At 42.9% G+C, this 25,526-nt stretch overlaps 1 protein-coding gene across 2 annotated transcripts in view; it reads right to left on the bottom strand.

The window, feature by feature from the left end:
• The window catches only part of LOC128700115 (zinc finger protein 84-like), a 96,336-nt gene extending 75,070 nt beyond the window's left edge, over positions 1-21,266 (bottom strand). Inside the window, exon 1 of one of the 2 annotated variants that reach the window (XM_070100825.1) lies at positions 21,132-21,266. The gene's annotated coding sequence lies outside the window, so the exon portion shown is untranslated. The remainder of the gene's footprint in view (positions 1-21,131) is intronic. The other variant, XM_070100824.1, reaches the window with a different exon arrangement.
• Positions 21,267-25,526: the final 4,260 nt, after the last annotated feature.

Genomic DNA, 25,526 nt, shown 5'->3' with positions numbered 1-25,526 from the left:
CATGACCATAACACAAGGCACAGATCACTCTTTGATATTCCTCGTGTCCATCTCACGCTATGCAAAAACTCAATGCACATAAAAGGCCCTAAAATCTGGAATTCATTACCTGTTAATATAAAAGAAACACTACCTGTTTATAAATTCAAGTCTCTTCTCAAAGATCACTTACTCACCCAAAACCAAATAAATACTGAATAACTGAACCTTATAAATTGTATATCTTAAATGTTTCTCACAATTATATCACATAAATGTTAAACCTAAAACCCAATCTAACTTTATTATTTTTTAAATTCACTACCTAACAGAATACTCCATTCTACTGAATTTACAACAATGCATGCAACCATATGACCTGTCTTTGTAATACTCACTTGTGCTTTATAGTAATCAGTTTACATTAATATTTTTCACTGATTTCATCATTGCTTAGTTAATCTTAAGTTAATTTTAAGCCAGCCCGTAATGCTATGCATAGTATAAGTGGCTTTGGCATGCTGCTCTTATCTGTATTTTTTTTTGTACCTCTGTAAGTGTGCTCAAATTATAAATAAATAAATAAATAAATAAATAAATACTTGAGGTTATATGGCAGTACAAGGTAATTAAGAGTAATCTAGGATAGTAAATGTGGTATTAAAACAGATAAAGGTAATTAGACAAGTAATGGTTATTAAATGTCAAAATTGTTAAGAGTAAATTGAAATTTTAGTAAAAATTATATTTATTAATTTTAGTAAGTAATATCAATTGATAGTATTTAAAAAAAAAAAAATATGAGGTAGTAATATGGACAGAGAAAGTATCAATTCAGCTAATGTTTAAGCGAACAATAGTAAATAACAAAATCACATAAGGTGACCTATGCTTACTAGTAAAATCACAAAATGAGGTAGTTGATTACTTAATTACTAAGAGATTGTACAATGAAATTTGAACAATAATGGAGCAAAACGTACACTACACTACGTAGGCTTTTTAGTTGGACATTGTTTAGTTATTCTCTGTAAGATTGGTATCCCTGAGAAATCGTGATAGATCATTCTCGTTCGTGATTGTGTACAGTTGACCTACATTTGTTTTCCTAACTAGAATTTTCCCATCCCGTGTGAAGCATTGGTGTATTGTGTCATTATTCTCTCGCTTAAGTTTTCTGACTCTATACAGGAGGTTTTGACGTTTTTTGGTAAGACACTCGTTTATATATACCTCTTTCTTTACTTTAATAGATGCAATAATTAAGTCTTTTTTTCTGTCATGTGAGTGGAATCTAAGCATAACACTTTTTCTACCATGGGATCCTAGTAACCTGGCTTCTTTTATTTCTGACTCTGGTACAATAACACTTGTTTGGTCCTTTATGATCTGCAGAGTAATTTCTTTACTGTTTGTTTGGTTCATATCACTAGGAAAAAGTGGACTGTTAACTATTACTGCGTCCGATAGTTTATCTTGTTCAGTTTTATCTTCTTGGAGAGCAAAGTAGTCACTGAACTGGTTATCTAAGTTGCTCTTCCATTCTTTTACTGCTTCTTCAACCTTTGTATTAAGAGATATTATTTGTTGGGTATGGCTATCTATGACTGTCTGGATGGTCTTGTCACAGTTAGTCGTTCCTGGTGTTGAAAACTTTTGTTCAAGACTGAGGATTTTGTTTTCGAGTTGTGTCATCCTGGTGTCTTGTTTTGCTAGCGTCTCTCGAAGATTCATATTTTCAATAACTAAGTTGGAGATGCATGACTTTAGGGTATCTGGATCGTTGGTCATACCTGAGAGACTACTTGGTAGGTTGAATCCGGGGAAGAGAGGGGAGGATGGGCTGGTGGCAGCCATGTTTGTTGTTATTGTTGTGGTGTGGCCTCGAGTGGTGGTGAGTGGGGTGGTTGCTGGGCCGGCGTCCTCCTGACTACACTTGTTGAATAGTTGATTTTTCGGTATTTTCTTGCTGGCCTTGGTGCTGTTTCCTCTTAGATTGCGCCTCATAATACTACAGGAATTGTTGTAGTTAAGAAGAAGTTGTAGTATACAAAGCTTAGGGTTACGTTGTTCGGCTGGCAGCGGGGTGTTGCTTACGGTTAGTTTGCAGTCTTCCTTTGATCTCTATTTTTTCGATTTGTAGGTTTCACTGTTGGTAATCTTTGGTCATTCTGGGTGCTACGTTGGGTAGTGCAGTTTTGCTTGTAACTAGGTCATCATAGGAGCATTGGTAGCTCTGGTAGTTGGAGAAAAGTACGGAGCTTGGAAGTCGCTGCTGCCGCTGCCGCTGCCTAACCGGATTAATGGAAATGTCTATATTAACATAATATACAACATTTAATGAGCCGAAGAGATTATATGGCATAGAGTGGAGAGACTCTTAGTGATTTTAAGGTGTCCCTGCACGCCAGCACAGTGTGTTAGTATATTTAGGTACAGGTACACGTAAGTATAATTATCAGAGTACAAATAAAATATGCAATAACTTTAAAACACTTGAAATTTTTGAAAATTTCCAGACATAATAGAGTTGTTCTCACGGAGAATGTAAACAAACCAGGTGGGGCGTGCCATATTTGAAAGACTGCTTGCCGTAGAGCAAATTTTAATCATAATTTGAAATCGCCGTATTGGTGGAATGCCATAAGGCAAAACGCCATAAAGTGGGGCCCTACTGTATACAGTGGACCCCCGGTTTACGATATTATTTCATTTATTCTTTTGCTACCTTAACTTGCATATTTTATCTTGTCAATTTAAATCTAGTTATACTCTAATTCTTGTAAACAACTTATATAACACCTTAGTGCAATTACAATTGAGAGTCTTGTGCCTTTTCTATATTATTAGATTAAACTCAGTTGTACTATAGTCAATACCAAATTCATTATATTAGACCATATTGCAATTACTAGTGAGAGACTGGTGCTATTTTTAATTTGTATTGTTATATTATTAGATTAAATCTAGTTGTACTATAGCTCATTCTAGCTCAAAACATAGACTCCACAAAAGTCATTATATTAGACCTTAGTGCAATTATTTGATTACCACTTTATTGTTCACCACAACTTATATTAGTCCCTTTTATATTATAATTTTATATTATAATTCTAACTTTAAAGAATTACCTTTAAAGTACTACCTACTATCATATTCCCAAGCTCCATTATTTGATCATCACTTTATTTGTTCACCACAAATTATTTTAGTCCCTTTTATATTGTCTCCTTTATTTTAGCTTTAAAAAACTACCTTAGCTCATTATTTTTACATTTGTTAAATAATTCAGGTGCTATTTTTTTTAGCTTTAGAATATTTACTTTATTTTTTACTTAATTCTAACTATAGATTCACTACAAATCTTATGATTACAAGCTTTGAGCCTGATACCAACCTCTTATTTAATGACTTAAATGATTCAAACAGTTACTGTAATTACTACACAGCAGAACAATCAAAGGCACTTCTCAGAGCCAACAACAACATAACTATCTTTAACTACAATATCAGATCTTTAAGCAAGCATTATGATGACCTCCTAGCATTACTAAACTCCTTGCATGCCAGTATGTCCATCATTACACTAACTGAAACCTGGCTAAAGCCTGATACTACAGATGTCTATGCCATTCCTGGTTACACAGCCATACACAACTGTAGGCCAGACTAACAAGGGGGTGGCACTGCTATATACTACTCAGACCAACTAGAATGTATCACTAATACTTGCACAAGGGATGAACATGGGGAATATATAATAGCTAAATTCAAATCCAAATACCTACAAAAACCTCTCACAGTGATAAACATCTACAGAGTTCCACAATCAAACATTAGCCAATTTAGTCAAAACCTAGGAAGTATGATAACTGATGCACGCATGAACAAAGATCACTTACTACTCTCAGGTGACTTCAATATAAATCTCCTGCAAGACCAGGACCCACACGTTACTGAATTCACAAACACAATGAGTAACTGCATGTTGCTACCAACAGTAACAAAACCTACAAAGAGTTACGGAGACTAGTGTCTCCCTACTTGACCACATCTGGACCAACACCATATCCCCTTTAAAATCAGGCATAATTACAGATAATACCACAGACCACTACCCTACTTTCCTCATAACAACTCTTGGTAAAATACCCCAAGACACTACTAAAGTCACCTTCAGACTTCACAATGAGGCAGCCATTAATAACTTCACAACAGCAGTAACAAACATTGACTGGCACACTGAGCTAGAAATCTATACAGATATTGACGAATGTTTTAATAATTTTCTAAAAAAGACCCAATACCTTTATAACAAGCACTGCCCTAAAAAAACTAAACAGATGACAGCTAAGAGACTGAACAGTCCCTGGCTAACACCCAGCATTCTCAAATCCATAAATACAAAACACCGATATGAAAAACAGTACAGAATGGGTCACATAACCAGAGACCAAACAAAACGTTACTCGTCAATCCTAACCAGCCTGATAAGAAGGGCAAAAAAGTTGTATTATGAGAACAGATTATCCAACTTACGAGGTGATATAAAAAAGACCTGGAAGACCCTATCAGAAATTCTGGGAACAAAAAAGATATCATGACATAGCGAAATAAAATTAGCAAAATCAGATGAACCCCAACTCCCACCAACAGAAACAGCAAACAGACTCAATGATTTCTTCTCCACTATAGGTCAAAACCTTGCCAATAAAATCCCAAGCTCAGATACCCCACCAAATGACTACCTCACTGGCAACTACCCGAACACACTGTTCCTAGCTCCGACTAACCCATACGAAGTCTCCCTTATTATCAACACACTGAAAAACAAGGCAGGAGTTTAAATACCTTACCACCCTTTATACAAAAAAGCGTCACAAGTACTATCACCAATCATTGCAACACTAACAAATCCATTGAAACCTCCACCTTCCCTACAGTTCTCAAAATAGCAAGGGTCACCCCGATCCATAAAGGAGGAGACCAAACAGAGTTGAATAACTACAGGCCAATATCCAATTTACACCCTCTCTCAAAAATCTTAGAAAAATTAATTCATAAACGAATCTACTCCTACCTCATCTCCCAAAACATTCTCAACCCCTGCCAATTTGGATTCAGGCCTAATAAAAATACTAATGATGCTATTATACACATGCTAGAACATATATACACTGCAATAGAGAAAAAAGAAGTCCCACTGGGGATCTTCATTGACTTACGTAAAGCTTTTGATACAGTTGACCATGACTTGCTCCACGTAAAATTGTCACACTATGGTATTAGAGGGCACTCCCTCAACTACCTCAAGTCTTACCTCAGCAACAGAAGCCAATATGTGTACGCAAATGTACTCTCTTCCGCACAACCAATTACAGTTGGTGTCCCACAGGGAAGTGTCCTTGGCCCTCTTCTCTTTCTCCTATACATAAATGACCTACCAAATGCTTCGCAATTACTCAAACCCACACTTTTTGCAGATGACACTACATACGTCTTCTTTCACCCGAGCCCAGTCACGCTAGCCAATACTGTAAACACCGAATTACAGAAAATATCTACCTGGATGAGGACTAACAAACTTACACTAAACATTGACAAAACCTACTTCATTCAGTTTGGTAACAGAGCTACAAATGTACCTCTTAACATAACAATAAACAGATCACCTATCACAAAGCTAACAGAGGGAAAATTCTTAGGAATCCACCTCGATAATAGACTCAAATTTCATACACATATACAACAAATTTCTAAGAAAATTTCCAAGACTGTAGGCATACTATCGAAGATACGGTACTATGTTCCACAGTCAGCCCTCCTGGCCCTTTATCACTCTCTTATTTACCCCTATCTCACTTATGGAATTTGTGCATGGGGCTCAACAACAATTAACCATCTCAGACCACTAATTATCCAACAAAAGGCTACAGTTAGAATAATAACAAATTCTCACTACAGGCAACACACTCCACCAATATTCAAAACACTCAACCTACTCACCATACAAAACATCCATACTTATTATTGCACCTATTACATACATAGAACACTTAACTCTGATATTAACCCTCCCCTCAAACATCTCCTTGCCAACCTCAACAGAACACATGACCATAACACAAGGCACAGATCACTCTTTGATGTTCCTGGTGTCCATCTCACGCTATGCCAAAAACTCAATGCACATAAAAGGCCCTAAAATCTGGAATTCATTACCTGTAAATATAAAAGAAACACTACCTGTTTATAAATTCAAGTCTCTTCTCAAAGACCACTTACTCACTCAAAACCAAATAAATACTGAATAACTGAACCTTATAAATTGTATATCCTATATGTTACTCACAATTATATCACACAAATGTTAAACCTAGGACCCAATCTAACTTTATTATTTTTTTAAATACACTACCTAACAGAATACTCCATTCGACTGAATGTACAGCAATGCAAGCAACCATATGACCTGTCTTTGTAATACTCATTTGTGCTTTATAGTTATCTGTTTACAATAATGTTTTATCACTGATTTCATCATTGCTTAGTTAATCTTAAGTTAATTTTAAGCCAGCCCGTAATGCTGTGCATATAAGTGGCTTCGGAATGCTGCTCTTACCTGTATTTTTTGTACCTCTGTATGTATGCTTAAATTACTAAATAAATAAATAAATAAATAAAATAAATAAATAAGTATGTTCAGGTGCCAGTACTGACCAAATTTGTTCCCATAAGGAATATTGTGAATTAGATTAGTCCATTTCAGACCCCCAAACATACACATAGAAACGCACTTACATAAATACACTTACATAATTGGTCGCATTGGGAGCTGATCGTAAACCAGGGGTCCACTGTATTTTCCATTCTATCAAATGAGACCAAGAAAACGAGAATACAGCCATAAATACCACATGAAAATACACTGCACAGTCACTGTTTTAAACCAAAAACACGATCAGAGTTTTTTTTCTCATTATGCACTGCGTGCTGCAGGATTTTTTATACTGCATACACTGACCATGCTGACCCATTCTTTCCTAAGTAGGCCTACCAGGTTTCTTCCACCAGATTTAAAGGCGGTAGAATTTTGGTGTACATGTACGTGACCGACACTGGCTGCTAAGACATGCATGTACCTGACCGACCCTCAAAGGGTTAAGTACATTACAGTGGAACCTTGGTTTTTGTATACCCTGGTTTTCATAGGATTCGGTTTTCAACGACTTTTTCCATTAAAATTTTGTCCCAGTTTTCATACATTCAATCAGTTTTCGTAGAGTTGATAATGGCCCACTGTACCAAACGCGTCTGCCTGCCTGCGTCCACACAAAGCATCCCACGTGTTCTGACTCGGTCTGGCTTTGTTTCTCATTGAGTGAGCATTACCCTGAATGTTCATCCAAAACATTTCGTAATACAGTGGACCCCCGCATAGCGAACTTAATCCGTGCAAGAGGGCTGGCCGTTATGCGAAATGTTCGCTATGCGAATTAATTTTCCCCATAAGAAATAATGGAAATAAAATTAATCCGTGCAAGACACCCAAAAGTATGAAAAAAAAATTTTTTTACCACAAAAAAATGTTAATTTTAGTACACACAAACTGAAAAAGGCATGCACAATTACATGACACTTACTTTTATTGAAGATCTGGTGATGATTGATGGGATGGGAGGAGGGGAGAGAGAGTGTTAGTGTTTAGAAGGGGAATCCCCTTCCATTAGGACTTGAGGTAGCAAGTCCTTTTCTGGGGTTACTTCCCTTCTTCTTTTAATGCCACTAGGACCAGCTTCAGAGTCACTGGACTTCTTTCGCACAACATATCTGTCCATAGTGGCCTGTACCTCTCGTTCCTTTATGATTTGTCTAAAGTGGTTCACAACAGTGTCATTGTAACAGTCACCAGCACGGCTTGCAATAGCTGTGTGAGGGTGATTTTCATCAAAAAAGGTTTGCACTTCAAGCCATTTTGCACACATTTCCTTAATCTTTGAAGTAGGCAATTCCTTCAATTTCTCTCTCCCCTCCTTTGAACCAGTTTCCCCAGGTCTGGCCTCTTGCTCTTGAAGTTGATCTATCAGCTCATCAGTGGTTAGTTCTTCATTGTCCTCCTCCACCAACTCTTCCACATCCTCCCCACTAACCTCCAACCCCAAGGACTTCCCCAATTCCACAATTGATTCCTCAACTGGTATACTACTCCTCTCAGGGTTAGCCTCAAACCCTTCAAAATCCCTTTTGTCTACACATTCTGGCCACAGTTTCTTCCAAGCAGAGTTCAAGGTTCTCTTAGTCACTCCCTCCCAAGCCTTACCTATAAGGTTTACACAATTGAGGATATTAAAGTGATCCTTCCAAAACTCTTTTAGAGTCAATCGAGTGTCTGTGGTCACTTCAAAGCACTTTTGAAACAGAGCTTTTGTGTACAGTTTCTTGAAGTTGGAAATGACCTGCTGGTCCATGGGCTGCAGGAGAGGAGTGGTATTAGGAGGCAAAAACTTCACCTTAATGAAGCTCATGTCCCCATAAAGTCGCTCTGCCACGTCTGTAGGATGACCAGGGGCATTGTCTAACACCAGGAGGCACTTAAGGTCTAATTTCTTTTCAGTTAGGTAATCTTTCACATTGGGGGCAAATGCATGGTGTAACCAGTTATAGAAAAATTCCCTAGTGACCCATGCCTTACTGTTTGCCCTCCACAGCACACACAAATTATCCTTGAGGACATTCTTTTGCCTGAACGCTCTGGGAGTTTCAGAGTGATACACTAATAAAGGCTTAACTTTGCAATCACCACTAGCATTGGCACACATCAACAAAGTAAGCCTGTCTTTCATAGGCTTATGTCCTGGGAGTGCCTTTTCCTCCTGAGTAATGTAGGTCCTGCTTGGCATTTTCTTCCAGAACAGGCCTGTTTCATCACAATTAAACACTTGTTCAGGTTCCAGTCCTTCAGTTTCTATGTACTCCTTGAATTCATGCACATATTTTTCAGCCGCTTTGTGGTCCGAACTGGCAGCCTCACCATGCCGTATCACACTATGGATGCCACTACGCTTCTTAAATCTCTCAAACCAACCTTTGCTGGCCTTAAATTCACTCACATCATCACTAGTTGCAGGCATTTTTTTAATTAAATCGTCATGCAACTTCCTAGCCTTTTCACATATGATCGCTTGAGAGACGCTATCTCCTGCTAGCTGTTTTTCATTTATCCACACCAATAAGAGTCTCTCAACATCTTCCATCACTTGCGATCTTTGTTTCGAAAACACAGTTAAACCTTTGGCAACAACAGCTTCCTTGATTGCCGTTTTCTTGCCCACAATAGAAGAGATGGTTGATTTTGGTTTCTTGTACAACCTGACCAGGTCGGTGATACGTACTCCACTTTCATACTTATCAATGATCTCTTTCTTCATTTCAATGGGTATTCTTACCCTTTGAGGTGTAGGGTTGGCACTAGAAGCTTTCTTGGGGCCCATGGTCACTTATTTTCCAGAAACAGCACCGAAAACACTGTAATAATACGAAATATTCCGAGTGTATGCTTGAATGTTACCGCGGAGGCTGGCTGGTAAACAATGGCACGGGCGGCACATGTGAGGCTGGCTGAGGGCGCACATTGGACGCGTCTCGGACGAAGGCCGCTGAGCGGGTTTTTGTCCACTATGCGGGGCAAAATTTTAGCGAACAAAGCGTCCGCTATGCGGATTGTTCGCTATGCAAGGCGTTCGCTATGCGGGGGTCCACTGTAATCCATTGTTTTTTGTGCTTGTTTATTGAGTCCAACTACTAAATAAGCCACCATGGGGCCAAAGAAAGTTCTGAATGCCAGCCCTTTGATAAAGAAGGCGAGAAACACGATAGGATTCAAGAAAGAACTCATAGCAAAGTATGAAAATGGTGTACACGTGGCTGCCGATCTCACCAGGATGTACAGGAAGTCCGCATCAATGTTCAATGACAATGTCTTGTCCCATTTTAGGCAAATCTTAAAGAGACACCAGAAACAGACCACTCTGAATGGATTTTTGTGCGACAGGGGTCCAGTGATTCTCAAGCTGGTCCAAGTGCCAGTAACAGACAAAAAAAGGGAAGTAAGCCCAGATAGGGCCTTGATACCTGAAGTCCTTATGGAGGGGGATTTCCCTTCCAAACAATAACCTCTCCTCCTCCCTCTCCCCTCCTCGCCATCTTCCATACTCTAACAAGAGTCTTCAATAAAGGTAAAAGTGATGTTAAATATTCATTTATCCATTTTATTAGTCATTTATATTTATTTCTCATTGTTTTCTGTATGTAAAACAATAGTTATTCTCTATAAAATGTATTTTTTGTTAATATATTTGGGTGACTGGAACAGATTAATTGGATTTACATTATTTCTTATGGGAAATATTGCTTCAGTTTTAATACAAGTCGGTTTCTGTCAGACTTTCTGGAATGAATTAATCACAAAAGCCGAATCTGCATGACAGTGTCTTCCATTGAAGACACTGCAAGGCTCCAGGCGGACATCAACCAAATCTTTCAATGGGCTGCAGAAAACAATATGAAATTCAACGATGAGAAATTTCAATTACAGTGGACCCCCGCATAACGATGGCATCACATAGCGATTAATCCGCATACTGCTTGCTTTAATCGCAAAAATTTTGCCTCACATACCGCTTAAAAACCCGCTCACCGATTTTCGTCCGAGACGCGTCCAATGTGCGGCCTGAGCCACGCTCACATGTTCCGCCGGTGGCATTGTTTACCAGCCAGCCTCCGCGGTAACATCCAAGCATACAATCGGAATATTTCGTATTATTACAGTGTTTTCGGTGCTTTTTCTGGAAAATAAGTGACCATGGGCCCCAAGAAAGCTTCTAGTGCCAACCCTACAGCAATAAGGGTGAGAATTACAATAGAGATGAAGAAAAAGATCATTGATAAGTATGAAAGTGGAGTGCGTGTCTCCGAGCTGGCCAGGTTGTATAATAAACCCCAATCAACCATCGCTACTATTGGTGGTACAGCTGCTGCTGTACCACTGTCAGCTGCTGCTGCACTGTCAGCTGCTGCTGCACTGTCAGCTGCTGCTGCTGTACCACCGTCAGCTGCTGCTGCTGTAACATCGTCTGTTGCTGCTGTAGCATCGTCTGCTGCTGCTGTAGCATCGTCTGTTGCTGCTGTACCACCGTCAGCTGCTGCTGCTGCTGTAGCATCGTCTGCTGCTGCTGTAGCATCGTCTGCTGCTGCTGTAGCATCGTCTGCTGCTGCTGTAGCATCGTCTGTTGCTGCTGTACCACCGTCAGCTGCTGCTGCTGCTGTAGCACCGTTGTTGGTGTGGCTTATTGAGAATACCAAGAAACAATTAACCCCAGAGGATTTGCCACCCAGGATAACCCAAAAAAGTCAGTGTCATCGAAGACTGTCTAACTTATTTCCATTGGGGTCCTTAATCTTCTCTCCCAGGATGCAACCCACACAAGTCGACTAACACCCAGGTGAACAGGGAAAAATGCCTGGAACTAGTGCTCATATTGGTGAATTTAAAGCCAGCAAAGGTTGGTTTGAGAGATTTAAGAATCGTAGTGGCATACACAGTGTGATAAGGCCTGTTCTGGAAGAAAATACCAAACAGGACCTACAGTACTCGGGAGGAAAAGGCACTCCCAGGACACAGTGTCTCATCAGTCATTGCTGCATCTTCAATAAAGGTAAGTGTCATTTATTCTTCATTTAGTAGACTAGTACATGCACAATATATACTGTGCATGTACTACTCTACTATTGTGCATGTATCCTTCTCTTTGTGTGTAGGAAAATGTATATTTCATGTGGTAAAAAATTTTTTTTCATACTTTTGGGTGTCTTGCACGGATTAATTTTATTTCCATTATTTCTTACGGGGAAAATTCATTCACATACCGATTATTTCGCATAACAATTACCCCTCTTGCACGGATTAAAATCGTTATGCGGGGGTCCACTGTATTCAGATATGGTAAACATGAGGAAATTAAAACTTCGTCAGAGTATAAAACAAATTCCAACCACACAATAAAGCGAAAAACTAACGTCAAAGACCTGGGAGTGATCATGTCGGAGGATCTCACCTTCAAGGACCATAACATTGTACCAATCGCATCTGCTAGAAAAATGACAGGATGGATAATGAGAACCTTCAAAACTAGGGATGCCAAGCCCATGATGACACTCTTCAGGTCACTTGGTATATCTAGGCAGGAATATTGCTGCACACTAACAGCACCTTTCAAGGCAGGTGAAACTGCTGACCTAGAAAATGCACAGAGAACGTTCATGGCACACATAACTGAGATAAAACACCTCAATTACTGGGAGTGCTTGAAGTTCCTGAACCTGTACTCCCTGAAATGCAGGTGTGAGAGATACATGATTATATACACCTGGAAAATCCTAGAGGAACTAGTAAAAAACTTGCACACGAAAATCACTCCCTATGAAAGCAAAAGACTCAGCAGACGATGCAACATACACCCAATGAAAAGCAGGGGTGCCACTAGCACGTTAAGAGACAACACAATAAATGTCGGGCCAAAGACTGTTCAACTGCCTCCCAGCATACATAAGGGGGAATACCAATAGACCCCTGGCTGTCTTCAAGCAGGCAATGGACAAGCACCTAAGGTCGGTACCTGACCAGCCGGGCTGTGGTTCGTATGTTGGATTGCATGCAACCAGCAGTAACAGCCTGGTTGATCAGGCCCTGATCCACCATGACGCCTGGTCACAGACCGGACTGCTGGGGGCGTTGACCTCCGAAACTCTCTCCAGGTAAACTCCAGTTATCTGCTTGTAACCAGCATGACACTGTTATATGCTTGTGAAAAGCCTGACACTGTTAAGTGCTTGTGACCAGCCTGACACTGGTATCTGCTAGTGACCAGCCTGGCCCTGTTATCTGCTTGTGACCAGCCTGACACTGGTATCTGCTAGTGACCAGCCTGGCCCTGTTATCTGCTTGTGACCACCCTGACACTGCTCTCAACTAGTGACCAGCATGACACTGTTATCCACTTGTGACCAGCCTGACACTGTTCTCTGCCAGTGACCAGCTTGACACTGTTATCTGCTAGTGACTAGCCTGACACTGTTATCTGCTAGTGACGAGCCTGACATTGCTATCTGCTTCTGACCAGCCTGACACTGTTATCTGCTTGTGAACAGAATGACACTGTTATCTGCTAGTGATTAGCCTGACACTGCTATCTGCTAGTGACCAGCCTGACACTGTTATCTGCTAGTGACCAGCCTGACACTTATCTCCTTGTGACCAGCCTGACACTGTCATCTGCTAGTGACCAGCATGACACTGTTCTCTGCTAGTGACAAGCCTGACACTGTTATCTGCTTGTAACCAGCCTGACACTGTTATCTGCTAGTGACCAGCATAACACTGTTATCCACTTGTGACCAGCCTGACATTGTTCTCTGCCAGTGACCAGCCTGACACTGTCATCTGCTAGTGACCAGCATGACACTGTTCTCTGCTAGTGACAAGCCTGACACTGTTATCTGCTTGTAACCAGCCTGACACTGTTCTCTGCCAGTGACCAGCCTGACACTGTTATCTGCTAGTGATGAGCCTGACAGTCATCTGCTAGTGACCAGCCTGACACTGTTATCTGGTAGTGCCCAGCCTCACACTCCTATCTGCTTGTGACCAGCCTAACAATCAGTGTTATCAGCTAAAGACTAGCCTGACACTGTTATCTGCTTCTGACCAGCCTGACACTGTTATCTGCTTGTGAACAGAACGACACTGTTATCTGCTAGTGACTACCCTGACACTGTTATCTGCTAGTGACCAGCCTGACACTGTTATCTGCTTGTGACCTGCCTGACACTGTCATCTGCTAGTGACCAGCATGACACTGTTCTCTGCTAGTGAAAAGCCTGATACTGTTATCTGCTTGTAACCATCCTGACACTGTTATCTGCTAGTGACCAGCCTGACACTGTAATCTGCAAGTGACCAGCTTAACAGTGTTATCTACTTGTGACCAGCCAGACACTGTTATCTGTTTGTGACCAGACTGACACTGTTATCTGCTTGTGACCAGATTGACACTGTTATCTGCTAGTGACTAGCCTGGCACTGTTATCTGCTAGTGACCAGCCTGACACTGTCATCTGTTAGTGACCAGCCTGACACTGTTATCTGTTAGTGACCAGCCTAATACTGTTATCTGCTTGTGAACAGCCTGACACTGTTATATGCTAGGAAACAGCTTGACACTGTTATCTGCTTCTGACCAGCCTGACACTGTTATCTGCTTGTGACAAGCCTGACACTGTTATCTGCTTGTGACCAGCATGACACTGTTATCTGCCTGTGACCAGCCTGACACTGTTATCTGCTAGTGACTAGCCTGACACTGCTATGTGCTAGTGACTAGCCTGACATTGTTATCTGCTTGTGACTAGCCTGACACTGTTATCTGCTAATGACCAGTCTGACACTGTTATGTGTTTGTGACCAGCCTGACACTGTTATGTGCTTGTGACCAGCCTGACACTGTTATCTGCTTGTGACCAGCCTGACACTGTTAACTGATAGTGAACAGCCTGACATTATCTGCTTGTGACCAGCCTGATATTATCTGCCTGTGACCAGCCTGACATTGTTATCTGCTAGTGACAGCCTGAAACTGTTATTTGCTTGTGACCTGCCTGACATTGTTATCTGCTTGTGACCTGCCTGACACTATTACCTGCTTGTGACCTGCCTGACACTGTTATCTGCTTGTGACCAGCCTGACACTATCTGCTTGTGACCTGCCTGACACTGTTATCTCCTTGTGACCTGCCTGACACTTATCTGCTTGTGACCTGCCTGACACTGTTATCTGCTAGTGACAGCCTGACACTGTTATCTGCTTGTGACCTGCCTGACACTGTTATCTGCTTGTGACCTGCCTGACATTGTTATCTGCTTGTGGCCAGCCTGACACCCTTATCTGCTTGTGACCAGCCTGACACTGTTATTTGCTTGTGACAACCTGACACTGTTATCTGCTTGTGACCTGCCTAACACTTATCTGCTTGTGACCTTCCTGACATTATCTGCTTGTGACCTGCCTGACACTGTTATCTGCTTGTGGCCAGCCTGACACTGTTATCTGCTTGTGACCAGCCTGACACCCTTATCTGCTTGTGACCAGCCTGAAACTGTTATCTGCTTGTGACCTGACTGACACTTATCTGCTTGTGACCTGCATGACACTGTTATCTGCTTGTGACCTGCCTGACACTGTTATCTGCTTGTGACCTGCCTGACACTTATCTGCTTGTGACCTGCCTGACACTGTTATCTGCTTGTGACCTGCCTGACATTGTTACCTGCTTGTGACCAGCCTGACACTGTTACCTGCTTGTGACCAGCCTGATACTGTTATCTGCTTGTGACCTGCATGACACTGTTATCTGCTTGTGACCTGCCTGACACTGTTATCTGCTTGTGACCTGCCTGACACTTATCTGCTTGTCACCTGCATGACACTGTTATCTGCTTGTGATCAGCCTGACACTGTTATCTGCCTGTGACCTGCCTGACACTTATCTGCTTGTGACCTGCCTGACACTGTTATCTGCTTGTGACCAACCTAACACTGTTATCTGCTTGTGACTAACCTGACACTGTTATCTGCTTGTGACCTGCCTGACACTGTTATCTGCTTGTGACCAGCCTGACACTGTTATCTGCTTGTGACCTGCCTGACACTATCTGCTTGTGACCTGCCTAACACTGTTATCTGCTTGTGACCTGCCTGACACTGTTATCTGCTTGTGACCTGCCTGACACTGTTATCTGCTTGACACTGTTTTCTGCTTGTAACCTGCCTGACACTGTTATCTGCTTGTGACCAGCCTGACACTGTTATCTGCTTGTGGCCTGCCTGACACTGTTATCTGCTTGTGACCTGCCTGACACTGTTATCTGCTTGTGACCTGCCTCACACTGTTATCTGCTTGTGACCTGCCTCACACTGTTATCTGCTTGTGACCAGCCTGACACTGTTATCTGCTTGTGACCTGCCTCACACTGTTATCTGCTTGTGACCAGCCTGACACTGTTATCTGCTTGTGACCTGCCTGACACTGTTATCTGCTTGTGATCTGCTTGACACTGTTTTCTGCTTGTAACCTGCCTGACACTGTTATCTGCTTGTGACCAGCCTGACACTGTTATCTGCTTGTGGCCTGCCTGACACTGTTATCTGCTTGTGACCTGCCTCACACTGTTTCACACTGTTATCTGCTTGTGACCTGCCTGACACTGTTATCTGCTTGTGACCAGCCTGACACTGTTATCTGCTTGTGACCAGCCTGACACTGTTATCTGCTTGTGACCTGCCTCACACTGTTATCTGCTTGTGACCAGCCTGACAGTGTTATCTGCTTGTGACCTGCCTGACACTGTTATCTGCTTGCGACCAACCTGACACTGTTATCTGCTTGTGACTAGCCTGACACTGTTATCTGCTTGTGACCTGCCTCACACTGTTATCTGCTTGTGACCAGCCTGACACTGTTATCTGCTTGTGACCTGCCTGACACTGTTATCTGCTTGTGACTAGCCTGACACTGTTATCTGCTTGTGACCTGCCTGACATGTATCTGCTTGTGACCAGCCTTACACTGTTATCTGCTTGTGACCTGCCTGACACTGTTATCTGCTTGTGACCTGCCTGACACTGTTATCTGCTTGTGACCTTCTTGACACTGTTATCTGCTTGTGACCTGCCTGACACTGTTATCTGCTTGTGACCTGCATGACACTGTTATCTGCTTGTGACCTGCCTGACACTGTTTTCTGCTTGTGACCTGCCTGACACTTGTTATCTGCTTGTGACCTTCTTGACACTGTTATCTGCTTGTGACCTGCCTGACACTGTTATCTGCTTGTGACCTTCTTGACACTGTTATCTGCTTGTGACCTGCCTGACACTGTTATCTGCTTGTGACCTGCATGACACTGTTATCTGCTTGTGACCTGCCTGACACTGTTATCTGCTTGTGACCTTCTTGACACTGTTATCTGATTGTGACCTGCCTGACACTGTTATCTGCTTGTGACCTTCTTGACACTGTTATCTGCCTGTGACCTGCCTGACACTGTTTTCTGCTTGTGACCTGCCTGACACTGTTTTCTGCTTGTGACCTGCCTGACACTGTTATCTGCTTGTGACCAGCCTGACACTGTTATCTGCTTGTGACCTGCCTGACACTGTTTTCTGCTTGTGACCTGCCTGACACTGTTATCTGCTTGTGACCAGCCTGACACTGTTATCTGCTTGTGACCTGCCTGACACTGTTATCTGCTTGTGACCTTGACACTGTTATCTGGTTGTGACCTGCCTGACACTGTTATCTGCTTGTGACCTGCATGACACTGTTATCTGCTTGTGACCTGCCTGACACTGTTATCTGCTTGTGACCTTCTTGACACTGTTATCTGCTTGTGACCTGCATGACACTGTTATCTGCTTGTGACCTGCCTGACACTGTTATCTGCTTGTGACCTGCCTGACACTTATCTGCTTGTCACCTGCATGACACTGTTATCTGCTTGTGATCAGCCTGACACTGTTATCTGCCTGTGACCTGCCTGACACTTATCTGCTTGTGACCTGCCTGACACTGTTATCTGCTTGTGACCAACCTAACACTGTTATCTGCTTGTGACTAGCCTGACACTGTTATCTGCTTGTGACCTGCCTGACACTGTTATCTGCTTGTGACCAGCCTGACACTGTTATCTGCTTGTGACCTGCCTGACACTGTTATCTGCTTGTGACCTGCCTAACACTGTTATCTGCTTGTGACCTGCCTGACACTGTTATCTGCTTGTGACCTGCCTGACACTGTTATCTGCTTGACACTGTTTTCTGCTTGTAACCTGCCTGACACTGTTATCTGCTTGTGACCAGCCTGACACTGTTATCTGCTTGTGGCCTGCCTGACACTGTTATCTGCTTGTGACCTGCCTGACACTGTTATCTGCTTGTGACCTGCCTCACACTGTTATCTGCTTGTGACCTGCCTCACACTGTTATCTGCTTGTGACCAGCCTGACACTGTTATCTGCTTGTGACCTGCCTCACACTGTTATCTGCTTGTGACCAGCCTGACACTGTTATCTGCTTGTGACCTGCCTGACACTGTTATCTGCTTGTGATCTGCTTGACACTGTTTTCTGCTTGTAACCTGCCTGACACTGTTATCTGCTTCTGACCAGCCTGACACTGTTATCTGCTTGTGGCCTGCCTGACACTGTTATCTGCTTGTGACCTGCCTCACACTGTTTCACACTGTTATCTGCTTGTGACCTGCCTGACACTGTTATCTGCTTGTGACCAGCCTGACACTGTTATCTGCTTGTGACCAGCCTGACACTGTTATCTGCTTGTGACCTGCCTCACACTGTTATCTGCTTGTGACCAGCCTGACACTGTTATCTGCTTGTGACCTGCCTGACACTGTTATCTGCTTGCGACCAACCTGACACTGTTATCTGCTTGTGACTAGCCTGACACTGTTATCTGCTTGTGACCTGCCTCACACTGTTATCTGCTTGTGACCAGCCTGACACTGTTATCTGCTTGTGACCTGCCTGACACTGTTATCTGCTTGTGACTAGTCTGACACTGTTATCTGCTTGTGACCTGCCTGACATGTATCTGCTTGTGACCAGCCTTACACTGTTATCTGCTTGTGACCTGCCTGACACTGTTATCTGCTTGTGACCTGCCTGACACTGTTATCTGCTTGTGACCTTCTTGACACTGTTATCTGCTTGTGACCTGCCTGACACTGTTATCTGCTTGTGACCTGCATGACACTGTTATCTGCTTGTGACCTGCCTGACACTGTTTTCTGCTTGTGACCTGCCTGACACTTGTTATCTGCTTGTGACCTTCTTGACACTGTTATCTGCTTGTGACCTGCCTGACATTGTTATCTGCTTGTGACCTTCTTGACACTGTTATCTGCTTGTGACCTGCCTGACACTGTTATCTGCTTGTGACCTGCATGACACTGTTATCTGCTTGTGACCTGCCTGACACTGTTATCTGCTTGTGACCTTCTTGACACTGTTATCTGATTGTGACCTGCCTGACACTGTTATCTGCTTGTGACCTTCTTGACACTGTTATCTGCCTGTGACCTGCCTGACACTGTTTTCTGCTTGTGACCTGCCTGACACTGTTTTCTGCTTGTGACCTGCCTGACACTGTTATCTGCTTGTGACCAGCCTGACACTGTTATCTGCTTGTGACCTGCCTGACACTGTTTTCTGCTTGTGACCTGCCTGACACTGTTATCTGCTTGTGACCAGCCTGACACTGTTATCTGCTTGTGACCTGCCTGACACTGTTATCTGCTTGTGACCTTGACACTGTTATCTGGTTGTGACCTGCCTGACACTGTTATCTGCTTGTGACCTGCATGACACTGTTATCTGCTTGTGACCTGCCTGACACTGTTATCTGCTTGTGACCTTCTTGACACTGTTATCTGCTTGTGACCTGCCTGACACTGTTATCTGCTTGTGACCTTCTTGACACTGTTATCTGCCTGTGACCTGCCTGACACTGTTTTCTGCTTGTGACCTGCCTGACACTGTTTTCTGCTTGTGACCTGCCTGACACTGTTATCTGCTTGTGACCAGCCTGACACTGTTATCTGCTTGTGACCTGCCTGACACTGTTTTCTGCTTGTGACCTGCCTGACACTGTTATCTGCTTGTGACCAGCCTGACACTGTTATCTGCTTGTGACCTGCCTGACACTGTTATCTGCTTGTGACCTTGACACTGTTATCTGGTTGTGACCTGCCTGACACTGTTATCTGCTTGTGACCTGCATGACACTGTTATCTGCTTGTGACCTGCCTGACACTGTTATCTGCTTGTGACCTTCTTGACACTTATCTGCTTGTGACCAGCCTGACACTGTTATCTGCTTGTGACCTTCTTGACACTGTTATCTGCCTGTGACCTGCCTGACACTGTTTTCTGCTTGTGACCTGCCTGACACTGTTTTCTGCTTGTGACCTGCCTGACACTGTTATCTGCTTGTGACCTGCCTGACACTGTTTTCTGCTTGTGACCTGCCTGACACTGTTATCTGCTTGTGACCTGCCTGACACTGTTATCTGCTTGTGACCTGCCTGACACTGTTTTCTGCTTGTGACCTGCCTGACACTGTTATCTGCTTGTGACCTGCCTGACACTGTTATCTGCTTGTGACCTGCCTGACACTGTTATCTGCTTGTGACCTGCCTGACACTGTTATCTGCTTGTGACCTGCCTGACACTGTTTTCTGCTTGTGACCTGCCTGACACTGTTATCTGCTTGTGACCTGCCTGACACTGTTATCTGCTTGTGACCTGCCTGACACTGTTATCTGCTTGTGACCTGCCTGACACTGTTATCTGCTTGTGACCTGCCTGACACTGTTTTCTGCTTGTGACCTGCCTGACACTGTTATCTGCTTGTGACCTGCCTGACACTGTTTTCTGCTTGTGACCTGCCTGACACTGTTATCTGCTTGTGACCTGCCTGACACTGTTTTCTGCTTGTGACCTGCCTGACACTGTTATCTGCTTGTGACCTGCCTGACACTGTTATCTGCTTGTGACCTGCCTGACACTGTTATCTGCTTGTGACCTGCCTGACACTGTTATCTGCTTGTGACCTGCCTGACACTGTTATCTGCTTGTGACCTGCCTGACACTGTTATCTGCTTGTGACCTGCCTGACACTGTTATCTGCTTGTGACCTGCCTGACACTGTTATCTGCTTGTGACCTGCCTGACAATAATAATAATAATAGTAACAAAAATAATAATAATAATAATAATAATAATAATAATAATATCAGTGCTATCAATAAAATTTAAACATAAATTATCATATAATAATGTTCTTGGTTAATTAGAGACTTACTAGTTACATTTTCTCGTTTAATTATTTGTTAACTTTTAAAATGGAGGTTAAAATATAAAGTAATTAAGAGGCGGTGGTGAGACATAATTACTTTCCTTCCTCCCCACTTCTTTATTACATTATCTCACTATATATTAACATCTTAGTCTTCTTACTTACCTCGCAAATCAATCCTCAACTCCAAATTATTCCTCCACTATATTAACTCAGGAGAATTTACAAGAATTTGTAATAATTCGTCAGTGACGCCGCCGCTGTTGTTGAGGGTATTGAGGCCACCACAGATTACGCCTTATTGAACCCTGTGGAAATAAATGGTATCAAATACCGACACAGTGGATATATAAACACATATGCAGTATAATGTGATCCTTTATTGACAACGTTTCACCCACACAGTGGGCTTTTTCAAGTCACACACAGATCTACCTTGGGTGGAAGGTACGGGAGTATTTATAGTCATGTTCAGAATGTTGAGGTCAGGTGGAGAATGCTGCATCTGATCTACTGGGTGGGGTTATAGAGTCTTGGGTAGCTTGGCAGGGGTAGTTAGTTAGTTTAATATGTTTATTATGCACCCCATACCCATCCTGTGGGAGGTAGTCAAAAGATTACAGAGGTACATAATTGGTCCAGGGACTGAACTCCAAAGTTTTGATAGCTGAGCAAGTTACAGAGGTAATGAACTCACAATTTACAAAGGTAATGAACTCACAATTTACAAAGGTAATGAACTCACAATTTACAAGGTAATGAACTCCAGGTAAGTCTGGTCACAATCATGACAAGTTACAAAGGTATTTACAGATTACAGAGGTACGTAATGGGTCCAGGGACTGGGCCCCCAAAGTTTTGATAGCTGAACTAGGTACAAGGGTAATGAGCTCACAAGTTACAAAGGTAATGAATTCTGTAGAATGGTTACTTACGTTTATACATGGCTACAATCATGAACAAATTATAGAGTAATGAGCAATTCACACTTCCACACCCGGTCACAACTGGAATGAGTTATTGGTGCAAATATTGATTGTTGAGTCACACACACCACACACACACACACACACACACACACACACACACACACACACACACACACACACACACACACACACACACACACACACACACACCCTCACACACACCCGCACACACACCCTCACACGCACCCACACACACGAACGAACACGAGATTTAAGGAAGTATTTACAGTAGAGACAGGAAGGACTCTGGGGGGACAGACCAGATGGGGACACCAGCAAGGAATACACCAACAAGTGTTGGACGACATACATACAGATGAGGAGGAGGTGAAGAAACTGCTAAGGGACATCGATACCTCAAAGGCAATGGGACCAGACAACATCTCCCCGTGGGTCCTTAGAGAGGGAGCAGATATGTTGTGCGTGCCACTTACCACAATCTTCAACACATCCCTGGAAACTGGGCAACTACCTGAGGTATGGAAGACGGCAAATGTAGTTCCCATTTTTAAAAAAGGAGACAGAAAAGAGGCACTAAACTATAGACCTGTGTCATTGACGTGTATAGTATGCAAAATTATGGAGAAGATTATCAGGAGGAGAGTGGTGGAGCACCTGGAACGGAACAGGAGTATAAATGCCAACCAGCACGGATTCACGGAAGGCAAATCCTGTGTCACAAACCTTCTGGAGTTTTATGATAAAATAACAGAAGTAAGACAAGAGAGAGAGGGGTGGGTTGATTGCATCTTCTTGGACTGCAAGAAGGCCTTTGACACAGTTCCTCACAAGAGATTAGTGCAGAAGCTAGAGCATCAGGCGCATATAACAGGAAGGGCACTGCAATGGATCAGAGAATACCTGACAGGGAGGCAACAACGAGTCATGGTACGTAATGATGTATCACAGTGGGCACCTGTGACGAGCGGGGTCCCACAGGGGTCGGTCCTAGGACCAGTGCTATTTTTGGTATATGTGAACGACATGACGGAAGGGTTAGACTCAGAAGTGTCCCTGTTTGCAGATGATGTGAAGTTAATGAGGAGAATTAAATCTGATGAGGACCAGGCAGGACTTCAAAGAGACCTGGACAGACTGGACACCTGGTCCAGCAAATGGCTTCTCGAATTTAATCCTGCCAAATGCAAAGTCATGAAGATGGGGAAGGGGCACAGAAGACCACAGACAGAGTATAGGCTAGGTGGCCAAAGACTGCAAACCTCACTCAAGGAGAAAGATCTTGGGGTGAGTATAACACCGAGCATGTCTCCGGAAGCACACATCAATCAGATAACTACTGCAGCATATGGGCGCCTGGCAAACCTGAGAACAGCATTCCGATACCTTAGTAAGGAATCATTCAAGACACTGTACACCTTGTATGTCAGGCCCATACTGGAGTATGCAGCACCTGTTTGGAACCCGCACTTGATAAAGCACGTCAAGAAACTAGAGAAAGTACAAAGGTTTGCGACAAGGTTAGTTCCAGAGCTAAGGGGAATGTCCTATGAGGAAAGATTAAGGGAAATCGGCCTGACCACACTGGAGGACAGGAGGGTCAGGGGAGACATGATAACGACATATAAAATACTGCGTGGAATAGACAAGGTGGACAAAGACAGGATGTTCCAGGGAGGGGACACAGAAACAAGAGGCCACAATTGGAAGTTGAAGACACAAATGAGTCAGAGAGATAGTAGGAAGTATTTCTTCAGTCATAGAGTTGTAAGGCAGTGGAATAGCCTAGAAAATGACGTAGTGGAGCCAGGAACCATACACAGTTTTAAGACGAGGTTTGATAAAGCTCATGGAGCGGGGAGAGAGAGGGCCCAGTAGCAACCGGTGAAGAGGCGGGGCCAGGAGCTAGGACTCGACCCCTGCAACCACAAATAGGTGAGTACAAATAGGTGAGTACACAGGCGGGGCCAGGAGCTAGGACTCGACCCCTGCAACCACAAATAGGTGAGTACACACACACACACACACACACTCACACACACCCACACATACACACACACACAAAAAGCAGGAACCATACACAGTTTTAAGACGAGGTTTGATAAAGCTCATGGAGCGGGGAGAGAGAGGGTCTAGTAGCAACCGGTGAAGAGGCGGGGCCAGGAGCTAGGACTCGACCCCTGCAACCACAAATAGGTGAGTACAAATAGGTGAGTACACACACACACACACACACACACACACACACACACACACACACACACACACACACACACACACACATGCACACATGTGGTAATGCTTTATTTACAGCTAGCAAAGTCAGGGTATTTCTCCAGAATGGTCTGCAATATACCACTGTGGATAAAATACTTTGCCATTTCTTAAACATTTCTGAGTGAGTTGTTTCTAAATTCATTAATTTGATCACACTCCAGTACATAATGACGCAATGTGTGACAATAGTCCATCTGGCAAAGTTTACATTTCGTTTGGTCTACATCTGGTGGTGGTGATTTAACCTGCCAAAGATACTTGTAACCCAGCCGGAGCCGGGCAGTAGTGACATCCAAGAGTCTGCTTATCTTGGCAGGGGTATTGGACATGTTGTGAGTAGACCTTCTGCAGTGTTCTATGTTCTTATGTGGGATAGCGATGAAGAAGTTTCTTGGCGAGTGGTTCAGCTATGTTATAGAAGCCGTTGTTCTGGTTGAAATTGTTGGTTATAGAGATTAGATTAGATTTTGCCACCGAAGTGGCTAGTTTATTGTGCACCCCATATCCATCCTGTGGACGGTAGCGCGAGAGCATGTGGATACACAAACGGCCTAGGAACTAGGCCCCAAAGGGTTAACAGGAATACATATGGATTTATATCTACATATCTATAGTTCACCTATCTGTTACAAGCAAATTTAGGAAATTTGCTTAGTATATCTGGTATCTTATTTTCATTAATAAGATATCTTGACATGTCACATAGGTTATTATACTGTCTCTCTCTGTATTCCTCAATAAGTGGACAATTAAGCACATAGTGTTCAAGAGAGTGACCATATGTCTGATCACATAATTTACATTTAGTTTGATCATCATCTGTGTGTCTCCCAAACTGCCAGAAGTACTTGTAACCAAGCCTAAGCCTGGCCACTACAACATCAGTCAGTGTTCACATTGCAAGTTGCTCCATAAACATACTTATCTACGTTCATGTTATCATAGTGGGTTATAGATCTACTCAGGCTTCTAACTGCATTCCTATAACAATCATCTTCATTATTTACTTCTCTCCTAATATTATTCCTAATGCTAGACACAGTTATACCAAAGTTATATTCTACGTTCTCCTTCTGGATACTCTTCTCGGCTAACATATCAACTTTATCATGAAGGAGTAATCCAATGTGTGATGGGATCCATAGCAATTGTACATTAATTCCTTTGTCCCTAATTTTTGAGTAACTATACCTGGCTTCCCCAATGAGCATGTTGTCGGAGTCATTATATGAGCCAAGAGCCTTCAATGATGACATAGAATCAGTAATGATGATAGAGTCAAGCTCAGTGTCATAGGTTAGCTTTAGCGCATTAGGATTGCAAACAATTCAGTTTG

Source organism: Cherax quadricarinatus, chromosome 74 (genome assembly GCF_038502225.1).
Source record: "Cherax quadricarinatus isolate ZL_2023a chromosome 74, ASM3850222v1, whole genome shotgun sequence".
NCBI classification, from domain to species: Eukaryota; Metazoa; Arthropoda; class Malacostraca; order Decapoda; family Parastacidae; genus Cherax; species Cherax quadricarinatus.
Note: the sequence above shows the minus strand (reverse complement) of the source record. Positions and strands in the feature narration are given on the sequence as shown.